We start from the raw sequence: 16,051 nt of genomic DNA on the forward strand, positions 1-16,051 counted from the left end.
AACTTATTTTCTGCTCCTAATTTTTTTTACACAATTTATTTGTTATAACTGAGACTTTTTTCGTTTAAAGTTGAAATAGTGAATGTGGAGAACTTACTGTTAAATAAGACTACAACATTCCGTTTCTAATTTGCCTTTTCAAATATTCTGCGCGTTGTTCCAAAAAAAGAAACGAGAGAGACCAAATCTATCAATTTTCGCTGCCAAGAGAAAAGACCTCCGCCTATATACTTGAAGGCCGGAAGTCGTATAACAATTTAATTCATTGGAAAAATAGTTGAAAGCAAGGACAAAAATTGCATTACCAATTCAGTGTTGGTAAAAACTCGAATTCTCAAATCTCATCCACGATTCAAATCAAGCGCGAAGCAAACCTCACCCGACTCATGGCCCAGATTCGACTCACGATTTGCATCATTGCGTGATTTTTGCGTGTTTTTGGTCAATAAATTCATCGGTATAACTTTCTTTGCTTAAAACAATAAATAATAAATCCATCCGTAAACATAAAATACGCTTCGATTGGGTTTTGACACTTTTTGGAGCGAAATCATAGAAATGAGCGAAACGATGCGATTCTGCATGAAAAACTCATGCGCGATGCTCTTTATGCAGAATAGCATGGGAGTCAGCTCGCGCATGAGGATTCGGTGAGTGAGATTTGAGCATAATTCTACCAACACTGATTACCATAAAGCAGAATTGTACATGTCATAGTTGCTAGTTGCTCTTTTAATTAAAACGATGGTGATCACAGCCGATCACTATAATAAAAATAAAAACAACAATGAAGAACATGTAAAAATCATGCAAGGATGCAAATGGCGATTCATATCATGAGCGATTATCTGGGCCATGAGTCTGATAGGATTTGATTCGTGCTTGACTTGAAGCGCCCATGAGCTTTTAGAATTTGAGATTTTACCAACACTGATTGCGAGTTATTTCTGCAAACCCTGCGTACTACACACACCTCAGAATCACGCAGTTTTTGACAGAAACGACGCGTACTATAATCATTCAAGCACTAATTATTCAATTCGAATGTATCGCGATTTGAGACCAAAAACAACCCACACATTGCTTGCCCGGTGGCTCCTGTACGCTGTAAGTTAGCTGAAGAACTGCTTATGACATAATGAAGGCAAAATTCTGGAGAAAAGTTAAATTTTGTCTGAGTGTTTTCAAACTTGTTGTTGAAAATATTGTCTCAGTCATTATGGAATTAGGAATTTGTGAAATTTGTTCATTCGTACTTCTGTCCCTTCCATCTTTTGTCTATCCGACCTCTAGTAGTTCCGTCTTTTTGTCTTCGATCTACTTGTTTCACTGCCCATTCTGGAATGCTTCTGATTTTTGCAAATCTTTACAAGCTTTCAGCCGAGGTTATGGATCCCACAAATTTCTAAAAATCTTTTAAAGGTTCCAAGCAATTATTCCTATTTTCTATGATTTTTTTATTAACATTAAGATTTTTCCATGGACCTTAGAGTGAAGCCAAAGTAAACGCGACGCGACCCCACAGTGCAATTTGACAATTCATTGATAATAATTGTTATTCTTTTACGTGAGTCGCGTCGCATCGCACGTCGCGTTTACACTGGCGGGCATCTTAACGATTCAATACCTAGGAATCGTACCCCTTGCGAACCAGATGTCATGCAAGCTTAGGGATGATTGTTAATATTTCGATTTCAATTAATCATTTCAGATTTTTTTTCCAGTGGACTTCTTCCATTAAAATTTGCTATAATAGGCTGTAAAATTTGAATTATTCACATTTTTAGATTCTTATAGCTTTTGTTTCATCTCCTAAAACTTTGAGCCACATTAGAACACTTTTGGAATTGAAAAGAAATTGCTACATACAAAAACTACATACGTTAAACTGTCTAATGTTTGATGATATTTTTATAGACTTCGAAAAGCAGACCTACCAGACAGTATTGCAACTAAAATAGTTATGTGATATGTTCTTACCATTTTAGGGTGGTTCAAAAAATCGATTTTGCTCCACAGTGCTCATCTGATTCTTTGTCATGTTCTGAGTGTCCTCTGAGAATTTGAGCTCATTTGGATTAAAACTGATTTAGCACAAGCCGTTTCAAGTTTGCATGCAAATTAGTATGGGGAAATTTATTTTTTCATTATACTGTTAATGACGCTTCCCCATTAAGCGCAGGTTAAAAGAAAACCTACACAGCTAAAAGGAATACTCAACAGCTTTCACCCAACGAAAATCGCATGTTGATTAATCGCCCCAATAATTAGTAATCGAATTTAACCTATACCGTAGTTTTCTGGAGCTAATTGTATAACTCCTCAACAGGCAACATTGCTGCTCGTGGCGCGAAAGATAGCACACACAAATTCAGGCTACTATGTTCCACTGCACATTTCAGTGATGCCCTCAAAGAAGTTTAACGATCATGACTAAAGATTCGCAATCTGTCTTAAAATCGATTACTAATTATTGGGGCGAGTAATCAACATGCGGTTTTCGTTGGGTGAAAGCTGTTGAGTATTGCTTTTAGCTGTGTAGGTTTTCTTTTAACCTGCGCATAATGGGGAAGCGTCATTAACAGTATAATGAAAAAATAAATTTCCCCATACTAATTTGCATGCAAACTTGAAACGGCTTGTGCCAAATCAGTTTTAATCCAAATGAGCTCAAATTTTCAGAGGACACTCAGAACATGGTAAAGAATCAGATGAGCACTGTGGAGCAAAATCGATTTTTTGAACCACCCTATTACCATATATAATCATATGGGTAGGACAATACCTTGACACCCAGGAATATTCGTCCTACTCACTCCCGCAATATATGAAACTGTAAAAGGTACGTACCGTAGAGACCCACTGAAATCGCATGTTATCCAAGCTTAAACGGTTCTATCAGATGAAAGTTCGCGTTAAAAAAACTCAATTTAAGTGACAATGATTTTTTGCGGTAGGTGAAATAACTCAAGCCCTCGAACCTGTTCAAGCTGTTGTGGTACTACTCTATCGTGAGATCTGTACTCTATATGAAGCCGACGTTGCGCACCGAATGTTGTTGGAGCAATTATCAAGACAAGTCACAAACGTTTCTGCCAACTTATTCGATAAACTTAAAGAATTAATCCAAGAGAGACGATCAGAAAACGCCGATCTTTTTGCATTTTATATATTCCGAAAAAGATGTTTCTAAAGATATTTTTTCTAGTATATCGGTTAGAAAAAAAAACCGTTAAGATAATGCAGCAGAGCAAAACACTTGCGTTGCCGATGTCAACTACGTTGACGCCAAGATCCTTGCAAGCAATCCTTAATAAATTGTCCTACTATGAATCTGACGAGGTCAAGGACATATACTTGACATTAATTTTCGACGCTTTAGGAACTTTTCGTCCAATTTCGGTTGAACCAGAGAGGGCATTCGCATCAGCTGGCAACATTGCCAACAAAGTCGGATGCGGATTAGCAGATGGATGTTAAGTTATGTTTACGTAACATTCCGGGACTCGCACCGTTGGCGTTGTAAAACGTACAACACCTTCGAAAAAAGCTCGCTTGTCATTCACAAGATGGGCGGGACTGCAAGAGTGATCCAGGACCATGCGAGTCCCGGAAGGTTAAGTTTCACTTTGCTCAGCTTAACAATTTTTAAAATAATTTTTAAATTTCAAGTTCGCCAACATTTTTTTTGTGTCTGAGAGACTATCAGTTCTAGGCTGGCTCGTCTCTCAACAACTATTGTTTATCACCCAGAAATTCAAATCATTTTTTTTTTAATCCTGAAATTTTCTTAAATACCGGTATTACCGGTTTTGACTCCACCCTAGCTGTGACAGATAATGTCCGAACATGTTTTTTCGGCGGAACTGCTTTGACTTATACATGCAACGCTTGATAGATGGAAATCACGAACACGAGGAACATTGCACAACACCCACGATTATGGAGCTCAACAATACGCCAAACATTATGCTTCTTCTTGTTCTTCTTCTTATTGGCATTACATCCCCACACTGGGACAGAGCCGCCTCGCAGCTTAGTGTTCATTAAGCACTTCCACAGTTATTAACTGCGAGGTTTCTAAGCCGGGTTACCATTTTTGCATTCGTATATCATGAAGCTAGCACGATGATACTTTTATGCCCAAGGAAGTCGAGACAATTTCCAATCCGAAAATTGGCTAGACTGGCACCGGGAATCGAACCCAGCCACCCTTAGCATGGTCTTGCTTTGTAGCCGCGCGTCTTACCGTACGGCTAAGGAGGGCTCATAGAACGCATAGAACTGAAAAATATACCAATGATGGGAATCGATTCCTGCAATATAATAATATAGCAATTTAAGCAATACTAGTGCATAATTTTTATAATTAAAAACAATGTTGTAATTTATCTATTGCTCTTTGGAACGATTCATAGATTTAAACCTAGATTTTTGAAGCAGATCGCAGTTCTTTCGTAGCTTATTAGGAAAAGCACCTGTATATCATACTGGGATCGTGGATTCAAACCCTACCGAAAGAAGTGGTTCAATGCATTTTTCGAACTATATCTTTCACATGCGTTACCTCACGAAATTTAGTTTTTTTAAGTGTCATATAATTTATATGAAACGAAAAAATGCTCGAAAAACTTTGCAGCACATTTTCACAACCCATGGGTTGTTTGTAAAAAAACCTTTTGCCTTTGACCTCATCATTTAACAATCTTCTATATAATAAAAATGAAATGGTCTGTGTTCGTATCCACATAACTCGAAACAGCTGGATGGATTTTTGTCATTTATTCTGCAAAAACGTTAATTATAGTTTCCGACGGGTTTATATTATGTTTCCTCATGCGAAAATCATGATTTAAGTTGAGTAAAATCTGAAAAACTAAAATTAGGATTTGTAAGGAAATTTCGCATGGGTAGTTCACAAAGCGCTTTTTCGCCTACTATGCAGGACAACGTCTGCCGGGTCGACTAGTAGCAGATAATTCTAGTAATATTTATATTTAATATTTACATTTCAAAATTCGGGTATTGTTTTGTTTTCGGAAAACTTATGGAGGTAAAACGCTTTTCAGCTGTCTGTTCGGTTCCTGATCCATGGAGGCGCGTAGTACATTAAAAAATAAAGTTAGGGTAAGACGGTATAATATGCCCCCCCTAAGGCAAAACCTTGATAACTTTTTACTTTTCATCGCAATTTATGCAAACTTTGTGTTATTTGGTAGTGCAAGAAGTCGCAAATGCATTGCCCGTGAGTAGTCATATAAAAATATTACAGATAACACGTAATAATGCTTTTTTGAAAAGTCGTGAGAAAATGGATTTCAAAAAGTGCTTTTGGCAACACCACCTTAGCCAAAGACGTTCTATAGCCCTTCATTAGTATTTTATCAATCCCATAATAAAAAGGTTAGAAATCCTTATGTGCTTGACATTAAAAAAATCAACATAAGTCCATTTATTCAGGTTTTAATTACATTTCAATAATTTCCATATCATTTGGAAGCAACTGCTGCAAGCTCGCCGCGCTTATGTCCAGTTGGTAAGGGCATATTGTCCTGCCTACACTGGGGCGTTTTACCCTACAAAACATATTTTCAAAAATCGTTACGTTTTTGAAGATGGAAGCAATTTTATATCATATTAACCACTGAGAAAAGTTATTTTGTTGCCCAACTGAGTGTTCCCGTGCAAGTTTTGCAGACAGTATGCTAGCGTCGCTCCAGAATGTTGATCAAACAAACATGAAAAGTTACATCAAAACTGTGACTTTTTGTATTTTGCTATTATTTTCATTATGTAATACAAAAATACTTCCACATTCACATAGTACGATGGTTTTACAAATATTTATAGGTACCCACTGATTATGACCCGTAGTTAGTTATAGTTTTCTAGAAATCAAAGGGGGGCGTTTTGGCCAGGTGGGGCGCATTATACCGTTTTACCCTACTAAGACATTTTCCCCCTCATTTGTTATTTTTACATTTTAATTAGTTGTCTTACATAAATTCAGTGAAGTGAATCGTTTAATGGCACTAATATGTTTAGTAGTTGTCCTTCACCTTACTAATGAGCGTGGGAGCCTGGCGTGAAATGGTTCTATCAGAACGCTCGAATTGCATATCTTACGAACTTTCTTCGAATGGTTTCTATTCGGGCGCTACAACTGGCATGGAATCGGCCCCATATGACAGCATTCGACTAGAAACAGTAGAGGGTTCTGAGACATAATCAATCACGACGCTCGTCATCATTTTTTAACATGAAGCCAAATTGCCGATTGGCTCTAGGGATGATGCCACTGTAGTAAATACGGAATGAAAGTCAATGTCCGTAAAGGATATAGTCGAAGATGAAAGGCTTGTTCTCATACTGATAATATGAAATGATGTTGCATTTTTGGACACTGAGGCACAACAAGTTATGTGGATACCAATCCGCGAAGGTACGCGCCCTATTTTGGAGTTCCAAGCAGTCCTGCCGTATTTTGTTATTTCATAAATCTATGTAATATTTGTATATATTAATCGGCGAGCAAGACATCGTTTCAAAAAAAACGAGAAAAGCAGTGGATCAAAGTTACTGCTCTGTGAACTCCCGAACTGTTGGAAGTATTGCAGAATATTTCCGACTCGGACGATCCTATCTTAACTCGAAACTAGCGACATTTCCATATGTTTCGTGCATATTTAGCGCAGATGTTCTATGTCCGGCCCGGCAATTGCAATGCTACATAAGTGAGTAAAAGTAATATAATACAAAATACGTAGAGAGAATTAGCTCTACAAAACATTGTCGAACCGTGGGCACGTCGTTATTTTGATACCAAGGGTTGGGACTTACGGCAGGATTAGACGCCGGCTCAAAAAGTGTAGAAAACCCAACTAAGGGGTTTCCACGGGTCATTTCGAGCTAAGAGCAGCCAGCGAGTTCACCGGACATAAACCCTATGTATTTCACTGTCAGGAGTATGTTGGAGGCCGCGGCTACTCCAAAACATAATGTTTTTTGTGCAAGTACTGCAGCGACATCTGGAGATCTCTGGTAAAATAATACAAGAGCAGCCGCGGGACTCGTACGATGCGTTCCTCAATCGTCTGCGACGAGTGGTTCAGCTCAAGGACAAAAAAGATGAACCCTACCCATGAACTTTCAAAAAGTGATATGTTTTCTTGTGAAATCGAATGAAATTTGAATGAAATTTGTTTGGATCAATTTATCTGTTTATTCTAATGAAGCACTTCAATAGCCGGACCCTGTATAACCCCAGGCCACTTTGAAAGGCTGTCATTTTTTAGTTTTCAAACCGATTCTCGTAATTTTTGGTAGTTTGATAAAACTTGCGAGATCTATTTCCTAGGTGTCGCTCGAAAAATCTTGAAAATAAATGCTACTGTGTACTTTAATCAAAAAACTTACGTTGTTTGTGCTTTGGCGTCATATTGACCCCAAATCGCTATAACTTTTTTTTTGTTTAACCAACTTTGGATTTTTTGGCTGTTTTGAAAGATAATTTAATCATCTTTCAGGACGTTATCTTAAGCTTGATCATAGGTGGGCGTGTAAACAATATTTGTTTATTAGAGGTTGGATAATAGAGGTTGCTCCAAGGGTTGCTCGCATATTCAATGTTAGGAAAGTTTCTTTTTTTTGTGTGTCTTTATTAAGGAGACTTTCAGCCCGAGGCTGGCTCGTCTCCGCGTTAGGAAAGTTATCCATTGCACATTGACCACCAGGAAATTCGCTTCAATATTCTCCACCATATCCTCTTCATCGAAGGTAGGTGGAACTTTCCTTACGAATATTTACGATAGTTTTATTTTCGCGGCTCGTATATTCGAAGATTTCCTTCTTTCTGTTTCTATCTTTCAATCCGTTGGACTCTGTGATCTCAACTTTTTGTGATTTCCAATCTTCGTAATGTGAGAGAAGCTTTTACTTTTCAGGAACTTCCTTATTAAGCATGGGTGGTCAGAAAATTTTTTGTCTGTCTCAACCAGTTCCAATCAGTTCGTTATATATGTTGCCCTTCCTTGCAAGCCCTTTCGGCTCTTCACCTCTCTTCACTATCCGTTTTATCCTGTTGGCAGCTTTTGTCCCTGTCCATCTTGTTGCTCCGATTGTTCCTGTTGTTGTTCTTCAAACCCAAACAAAGCCGATGCTGTCTTGGAAGCAACAACGCGACGCGGCACCAGTTAATTAAAAATGATTTCTTGGACAATAATCATGCAATCAATGTAATCGTTGGTTTCATTTGCAGCTTGTTGGCTCCTCCACAAGCATCCCCATGTCTCGACCCCCTCGCCAGTAAGCACCTAACGCCCAGTCCGTCCTAAATTATGTTAGTAGGACGTTCTTACTAGTTGCAATCCCATCTGCGAAAAAAAGAAATTCTTTGCACTCAATGGTTAAAATCGGACTTCAACTCGTTATGAATGAGTTGACCTCATTGCTGTTCCCTGCGCGGAGATGCAAACAACCTTTAAGAAGTGTGTAGCTGTCATACTACGGCGCTTGACGGAATCCAAAAAAAAAATAAGCGAAAGAAGGTGAAAAAGTCTGACTGTCGTATTTCCGGTGAAAGCCTGGTAAGCCAACAGAAGCCAGGGTTAATTGAAAAAGCCATTACCGTCACCCGGTGAAATTTTAATCTTAAGAAAAGGTCCGTGCTATTTCTGAGCCTTTTCTTTTTCTTGTGGTGTCGGGTGCAACGCCCGGAAGACCGACTCTCGTTCTCAGCTTCAAAGACGACAGGCGGCCAAGAAGAAATCGCCTGCGAGCCTCGACGGGCGGCCTGAATCGTAAATTCCCCGACGGAAAACCGCGCGGACTGGTCAAGCTATTTTACCGCTCCCATGGTCATCGATTGGTCCGTGAGTGACCGTGACACCTTAGACCACATTCGCCGAACGTGACAGAACGCAAATCAGGCTGGCGAACACGATTCGAAATTCGCTGGGAGCGACAAAGGTTCGTCCTCGTCCGCAGCCAGCTAGTCAATCATTAGTACCGTTTCCAATGTCAGTCCGGAGCGACCATATCAACCGGGATCACACCAGAGGGCTCTGCCCATCGAACAGTATGCCAACGTAGAACATCGAACAATGCAAGTACTCCTATTATTGTCTTTCCCCATAGAAATGCTTGATGGTGTAATAAAACAATAATGTTAAGTTAACTCCTTGATTGGATATATTTTGCTTTTGTCTGGGTCGATTTCTGCCCTAAATCGGGTATCCAAGCCTTGCCCTGGATAGTCCCCTTTGGAAAGACGTCTGGTCTGAACTCTGGTCATTTTGATCGGTAGCCTTCCTTTTCCATGGCGTGACGCGACAATAGATGCTCCTGCCAAGGTAAGCGGGTAGAATGAGTATAACAGTGCTAGATAACAGACCCAGTGCTTGATAACTTTCTACCGAGCCGAGAGGCTAAATTAACCCTGAATGCTTCTTTTTCATCGACGTATTGACAAGCTTAAATAATTTCTGATGGTTTGTGAATGTTGAAGCAAGTAATAGGTTATCGATAGTTTGTCCATTAGCCGTACACTTTAGGTGACACTTTACCCCGTACCGCTGGGTAGACACCTTTGCGTGGTGTGTTACGGTGTAAGATCTACCACGGTAACATTGTCAGCTACAGGCAAATCCTGACCCAACGAATACCTTCCGCAATATCCATCTCCGTGGTACTTATGAGGGTGTCGCTGAGTCGGGGGCCTCTCGTTAAGTAAGTACTACATAAACACTTCTTTCCCCTCCTAAGTTACGGCGAAGATGGGCGTGGCCAGGAGTAGTAATCCTCATGCTTTTGTGATTTTTATCCTAGATTGAAATCAAGGACCACATCCTCCTTGATTTCTATGTCTATGTCTGCCGCAGGAGTGGATGGAAGGTGTCGTGTGTCCCATCTACAAAAAGGGCGATAAGCTGGATTGTAGCAACTACCGCGCAATCACATTGCTGAACGCCGCCTACAAGGTACTCTCCCAAATTTTATGCCGTCGACTAACACCAATTGCAAGAGAGTTCGTGGGGCAGTACCAGGCGGGATTTATGGGTGAACGCTCTACTACAGACCAGGTGTTCGCCATACGTCAGGTATTGCAGAAATGCCGCGAATACAACGTGCCCACACATCATCTATTTATCGACTTCAAAGCCGCATATGATACAATCGATCGGGACCAGCTATGGCAGCTAATGCACGAAAACGGATTTCCGGATAAACTGATACGGTTGATCAAGGCGACGATGGATCGGGTGATGTGCGTAGTTCGAGTTTCAGGGGCATTCTCGAGTCCCTTCGAAACCCGTAGAGGGTTACGGCAAGGTGATGGTCTTTCGTGTCTGCTATTCAACATCGCTTTGGAGGGAGTAATACGAAGGGCAGGGATTGACACGAGTGGTACGATTTTCACGAAGTCCGTCCAGTTATTTGGTTTCGCCGACGACATTGATATCATGGCACGTAACTTTGAGAGGATGGAGGAAGCCTACATCAGACTGAAAAGCGAAGCTAAACGGATTGGACTAGTCATCAACACGTCGAAGACGAAGTACATGATAGGAAGAGGCTCAAGAGAGGTCAATGTGAGCCACCCACCACGAGTTTGTATCGGTGGTGACGAAATCGAGGTGGTTGAAGAATTCGTGTACTTGGGCTCACTGGTAACCGCCGATAACGATACCAGCAGAGAAATTCGGAGACGCATAGTGGCTGGAAATCGTACGTACTTTGGACTCCGCAAGACGCTCCGATCGAATAGAGTTCGCCGCCGTACCAAACTGACTATCTACAAAACGCTTATAAGACCGGTAGTTCTCTACGGACACGAGACCTGGACGATGCTCGTGGAGGACCAACGCGCACTGGGAGTTTTCGAAAGGAAAGTGTTGCGTACCATCTATGGTGGGTTGCAGATGGCGGACGGTACGTGGAGGAGGCGAATGAACCACGAGTTGCATCAGCTGTTGGGAGAACCATCCATCGTTCACACCGCGAAAATCGGAAGACTGCGGTGGGCCGGGCACGTAGCCAGAATGTCGGACAGTAATCCGGTGAAAATGGTTCTCGACAACGATCCGACGGGAACAAGAAGGCGAGGTGCACAGCGGGCAAGGTGGATCGATCAGGTGGAGGACGACTTGCGGACCCTCCGCAGACTGCGTGGTTGGCGAAGTGCAGCCATGAACCGAGCTGAATGGAGAAGTCTTTTATGTGCAGCACAGGCCACTCCGGCCTTAGTCTGATGATAAATAAATAAATCCTCCTTGATTTCTGATAGCAATCTGAATAAGGATTTAAAAAAACATGAGTATCACTAGTGTCCAATCTGCGAGGTACACCGTAACTATGCTATGCTATGCTAGCCGTACACTTTAAGTGCCACTTTCCTCTCCACACGCTCATTTTGATTTTACTCACCGGTGAGTAGTTTTTTATTGCTGTCTCTTTTTTTCCCACAGAAATTTTACTCACTTTTTATAAAAAGTGAGTAAAATTTCTGTGGGAAAAAAAGAGACGGCAATACAAAACTACTCACTATTGAGTAGAACAAAATGAGCGTGCAGAGGCTGCAACACTTCGACGGAAAAACTTACGAAAAACGATCGAAACCGATGCTAAATTATGCTTGTAACCGTTAAACGGCAAAACCCAGCTTTCGAACGCCTTCCAATCTAGGTTATCAAATATTGAAATAGTTTCAGCTCCCATATTCATGTTTGAACAGCCGGGAAAAGTAATAAAGAAAACGAACGTTTTGACATTTCAGTAGTGTTTTGATCATTTTAGTACCAAAGATGAATCAAGGGGAGGTTGGATGGAAAAAAATGTTGTGTTTACATACGGGGGGTGAGTCGATTTCACAATTTGAGTACCGGTTTTGTAGAACATTGGAACCATTAATTGTGTATACTGCCCAAAAAATCCAAAATTGACCAAACAATAAAATTGTTATAGCAATTTGGGATCAATATGACCCCAGAGCATAGACAACGTAAGTTTTTGTGAGCACAGACAGGAGGCTAAGTAAGATCGCACTAGTTTGGCGCGAATCAGATTCGAGGACGCATTGGTACTAATTTACATATGTTGCATAAATTTTTAACTACATTTTTAATATACATTTTTACCTTCTCGTAACAATCCTATAACTGCTCTTGGAATTTTCATTGAAAAGACGCGTGCTATTTTAAACAGATATTAACTTCGTTCCAAAAGCTATGTTGGCTGTCAGTGGAAATCGATTTGAGTATTGAAAATGTAGTATGTATTATATATTAGAGTATTGTTGTTCCATTGAAATAATAGCACAGGTTTGTACCCGGAAGATGAATTCATATCAATTGAAATTAACGAAAATTGGTTATAATCGTGGATGCCACAGTTCTAATCATGGTACCTAATACAAAGTTGAAAGGCCACATTTTAATGCTAAATAATCGATTCGAATACTTTATGATCTCGATGACCCTGGAGGGGTCGATCTTTCTTAATAAGCAAGAAATGGTTGCCTTTATTTATTTATTTTTATTTTATAAACAGGAAATTGTTAAATGAGTCTTGTGATTATGCTCTCATATATCTTTTGAACGTTTTAATTGAGCCATGGATTTCGTTACAAGTTATTGTATGGCAGCAAATAATCAAACAAGAATATAATCACCATACCATACCTAAAAAATCAGATAAAAAAATGCTAATGCTGATGTATACAAAAATATCCTAACTAATTAGTAGAAGAAGGCATGCATTGATCACATCACTTCCCATGGTGAATCCCGATCTATGTTTCTAATTACCCCACCCAACTAACATAACTTCCTTCGCGTGGTAGCTGAGGAGATGCAGAGGTGCTCTCGGTCTCTAGTAGCAACAATAACTACTAGGGTGGTTAAAAAATCGATTGCTCCACAACGCTCCCTCCGAAAATTTGAGCTGATTTGTTTCAAGTTTGCATGGAAATTAGAATGAGGAAATTAAATTTTTCATTATACTGAATATAGTGCTATAGAAGTTTAAAGATCATGACTAAAGATTCGCAACCTACATTAAAATCGATTACTAATTATTGAGGCAATTAATCAAGATGCGGTAGGTTTTCTTTTCGTCTGCACTTAATGGGGGTGTGCCATAATCAGTATAATGAAATTTGAACCACCCTAATAACTACACACTCGCATTCTTTCTTTTCCCTAACTGACTGTAAGGACTTGGCTGGCGCCGTTATTGATATGTATCTGAAAGCTGCTGAAACGGGCACTTCAAAAGTAGATGGTAAACCTCAACCACTATTTACTTGGATCAAAGTGCAATTTGCACCAGCTCTGATCAATCACGAAATAGCAACCATTGATATGTACGGTTAGTCTAATCTAAGCTGTCAAGTACCTAAATTGCGTTGAAAAGTAATAAGTTATTTATGTTTATAATGGATCAATCGCCGCGAAATTGCTGGTTGTGATTCTCATCGATTTGTTTTCGGCGAAAAATGACAAAACAAAACTTTGCCAGACTGTCCAGACGTTTCGGTCGATTTACTGGCCTTCGACCAACTTCTGCGGACAAATCTTCCAGCCACTTATTTCCTAACAGGCAGCAATTACTACTGCTGTCTGCTGTCACCAATAAGTTATTTAGGAATTTCCTTAAGGACATTTCTCACGATATCCAAAACTATAAATATTTTTCCAAAAATGGATCCACTAGTAATGCAATACCTTAGGTATTTTGCGAGAAAACTTTCTGATGAATAAACTTCATTTGATGCATATTTACCGGTTGAGCAAAAAGAATCCGAGTTTTCTCTCTCAATTCATCAAAAAAGCCGCCATAATCAACTCGTTTGTCTACCAGAGGCTTCTGAAGAACACTACACCAAGGACAAGTGCACTTTTTCGTAATTTGTAATAGGCTTTTCCAGAGCTAATTGGCTTTAAAACTATCCTTTATTAATAACCTCTATCAAATGAGTCACTCTGTCTAGTGAACTCTTGCGGCCAGAGCCAGTACAAAGCCACACGCATCTTCACATCATTTGAAACTAGTGACACCAATGATACATGCTGTACTAAGCGGTTACGTTGTAGCCAAAAAAATACACCTCAGGTCATCGATGTGAATATCTCCATTTGTGTCATTGTTTTCACATTGTCTTTAATTATATTGTTATTCAACATACGAATAATAAGGAATAATAAGGATATAGGGGAACTGCTCTTGGATTTCATCTCATGGCTCTGATGTTCATCTCATCAAAAACAATGGAAAGGAATTTGATTTGTTTCTCATTTTTGTGATTTTTTCAGCAGTGGGCATGCATGTTTACAAAAAGAAGCGACGAAATTGGTCCCGTATTTTTATGTTTCGCGATGAGATGAATATATGTTCAGTGAGATGGAGATCGGATCATTTCCCCTATATAACTAAAAGAATAAACACCCCACCCCATTTTTATATTTTTTAAAATAGATTTTCAGCCCTGTAATCATAATTAAAAACTGGCATCGATTCCAAAACATTAAACCCGCGATTTCACATTTATGAAGCACCATGACTGACTACGAGTTTCCGAAAGGCAATGTTTTTAACTTATCATTGTGATTCATTTCAGCTTAGTAGTGACACTTTTGAATCCATTTTACGGTTAACAATACTTGATCTCAGTTAGAACTACTTTGAACTATGTTTATCTTAACTTCCAGGAAAAATATCATATAAATAGCATATTCGATACACAACATACCTTTTTCAGTTTGTCTCAATTTTCAATAGGCTTGAACAAATACATAAACATAACACATATATGTATTCACATGATGCAGAATTCAAAATCATAAAAAAATAATCGAACCAACTCATTATAAAACCAAATGCATCGAAGCCCAAAAGTAGTTTCAAACAAAACGGCGATAAGCACTCTCAGCTGTTGATATGAACTCCAATAGCACTCCCCACTAGCCCTCCATTTCCGAGAACATACACGTACCGGCCTAGCTGGAAGCCAGCAACACTCCCACCTTTTCTATATGTTCCCAAACCTGCAAAGCGCAAAACTTTTCCTTTCGTACACGGATTATTTTAGTTTTGTTCACGCACACCCACTGCACTACACTGAGGCAGAGGCACTACTGTCCGCCACCAACCAACCAACCAACGGGATCAGCTGGGAACCGGCAAGCCACACTGTAGTCCACTGCACAGGAGCTGTTATCCACTTCCAATGGAACAAACTCACAGAGCCCGCTGGAAACAAGCAAGCGAAGCGAACGGCAGTCGGAACCGAACTGACGGATCCGGACCGATGGATTCTGTCTGGTAAGGATATGGATGATGGTGCTTGCGCTCTCGGTTCCTTTCAGGAGTATGAAGTTACCGGCATTCGGCAATGGAATGCTTTTTTTTTAATTCGTATTCGCTCTCCGGTTTTCTCGGGGTAATCCTGGCAGCCGTTTTCACCGAGTAGTGCTTTCACCGAATAAGCGATACAATTTGGTGAGAGGAAAAACGATGTGTAAACAGCTGAGTACCCACCGACATATCGCGAATACGACGGGAGTGTACGGATTCATTGTATTCTTTTTATGATATCCAATTTACATCACAATATTTGCAATGAACATCCTTTTATAGTTGAGTAAGTATGTTTAAAGCTGCGCGAAATGTAAAATTAGTAATCGAATAAATAGATGCACCAACTATACTGAGGATGAAGAATGCGCCTAATCTCTATAGCTTTTTACTCCAATGGAGACGCACGGTATTATTCTCTACTACAGCGATTCCATGAAAAAAGAATAGAGTTGAAAAAAATTCTCCGGATTTGCTCAAAATGTGTATGAATGATCGTATTTTTTGGTTTCGCTCTTAGGCTGAACATTTTTTTTCCATAAAAACGGCGTTTTCACATTTTTTTGAACCTTCATAACTTTTTAGCCAATGGCAGTTCCAATCACTTAATTTAAGTTGTCGACCTCGTTACAAACTTAATTTTCCTAGACTTATTGAATCCCCCTTTTACAAGCACCTTTGATAAACATTCAAATTTGTC

General features: G+C 39.8%; 1 protein-coding gene across 11 annotated transcripts in view; it reads right to left on the reverse strand.

The window, feature by feature from the left end:
• Positions 1-15,274, reverse strand: part of LOC134209017 (uncharacterized) — a 304,043-nt gene extending 288,769 nt beyond the window's left edge. For 3 of the 11 annotated variants that reach the window (XM_062684989.1, XM_062684992.1, XM_062684991.1), the window contains exon 1: positions 14,990-15,274. The gene's annotated coding sequence lies outside the window, so the exon portion shown is untranslated. The other 8 variants (XM_062684995.1, XM_062684997.1, XM_062684990.1 and 5 more) reach the window with 5 other exon arrangements.
• Between the last annotated feature and the right edge of the window lie 777 nt (positions 15,275-16,051).

Source organism: Armigeres subalbatus, chromosome 2 (genome assembly GCF_024139115.2).
Source record: "Armigeres subalbatus isolate Guangzhou_Male chromosome 2, GZ_Asu_2, whole genome shotgun sequence".
Taxonomy (NCBI): domain Eukaryota; kingdom Metazoa; phylum Arthropoda; class Insecta; order Diptera; family Culicidae; genus Armigeres; species Armigeres subalbatus.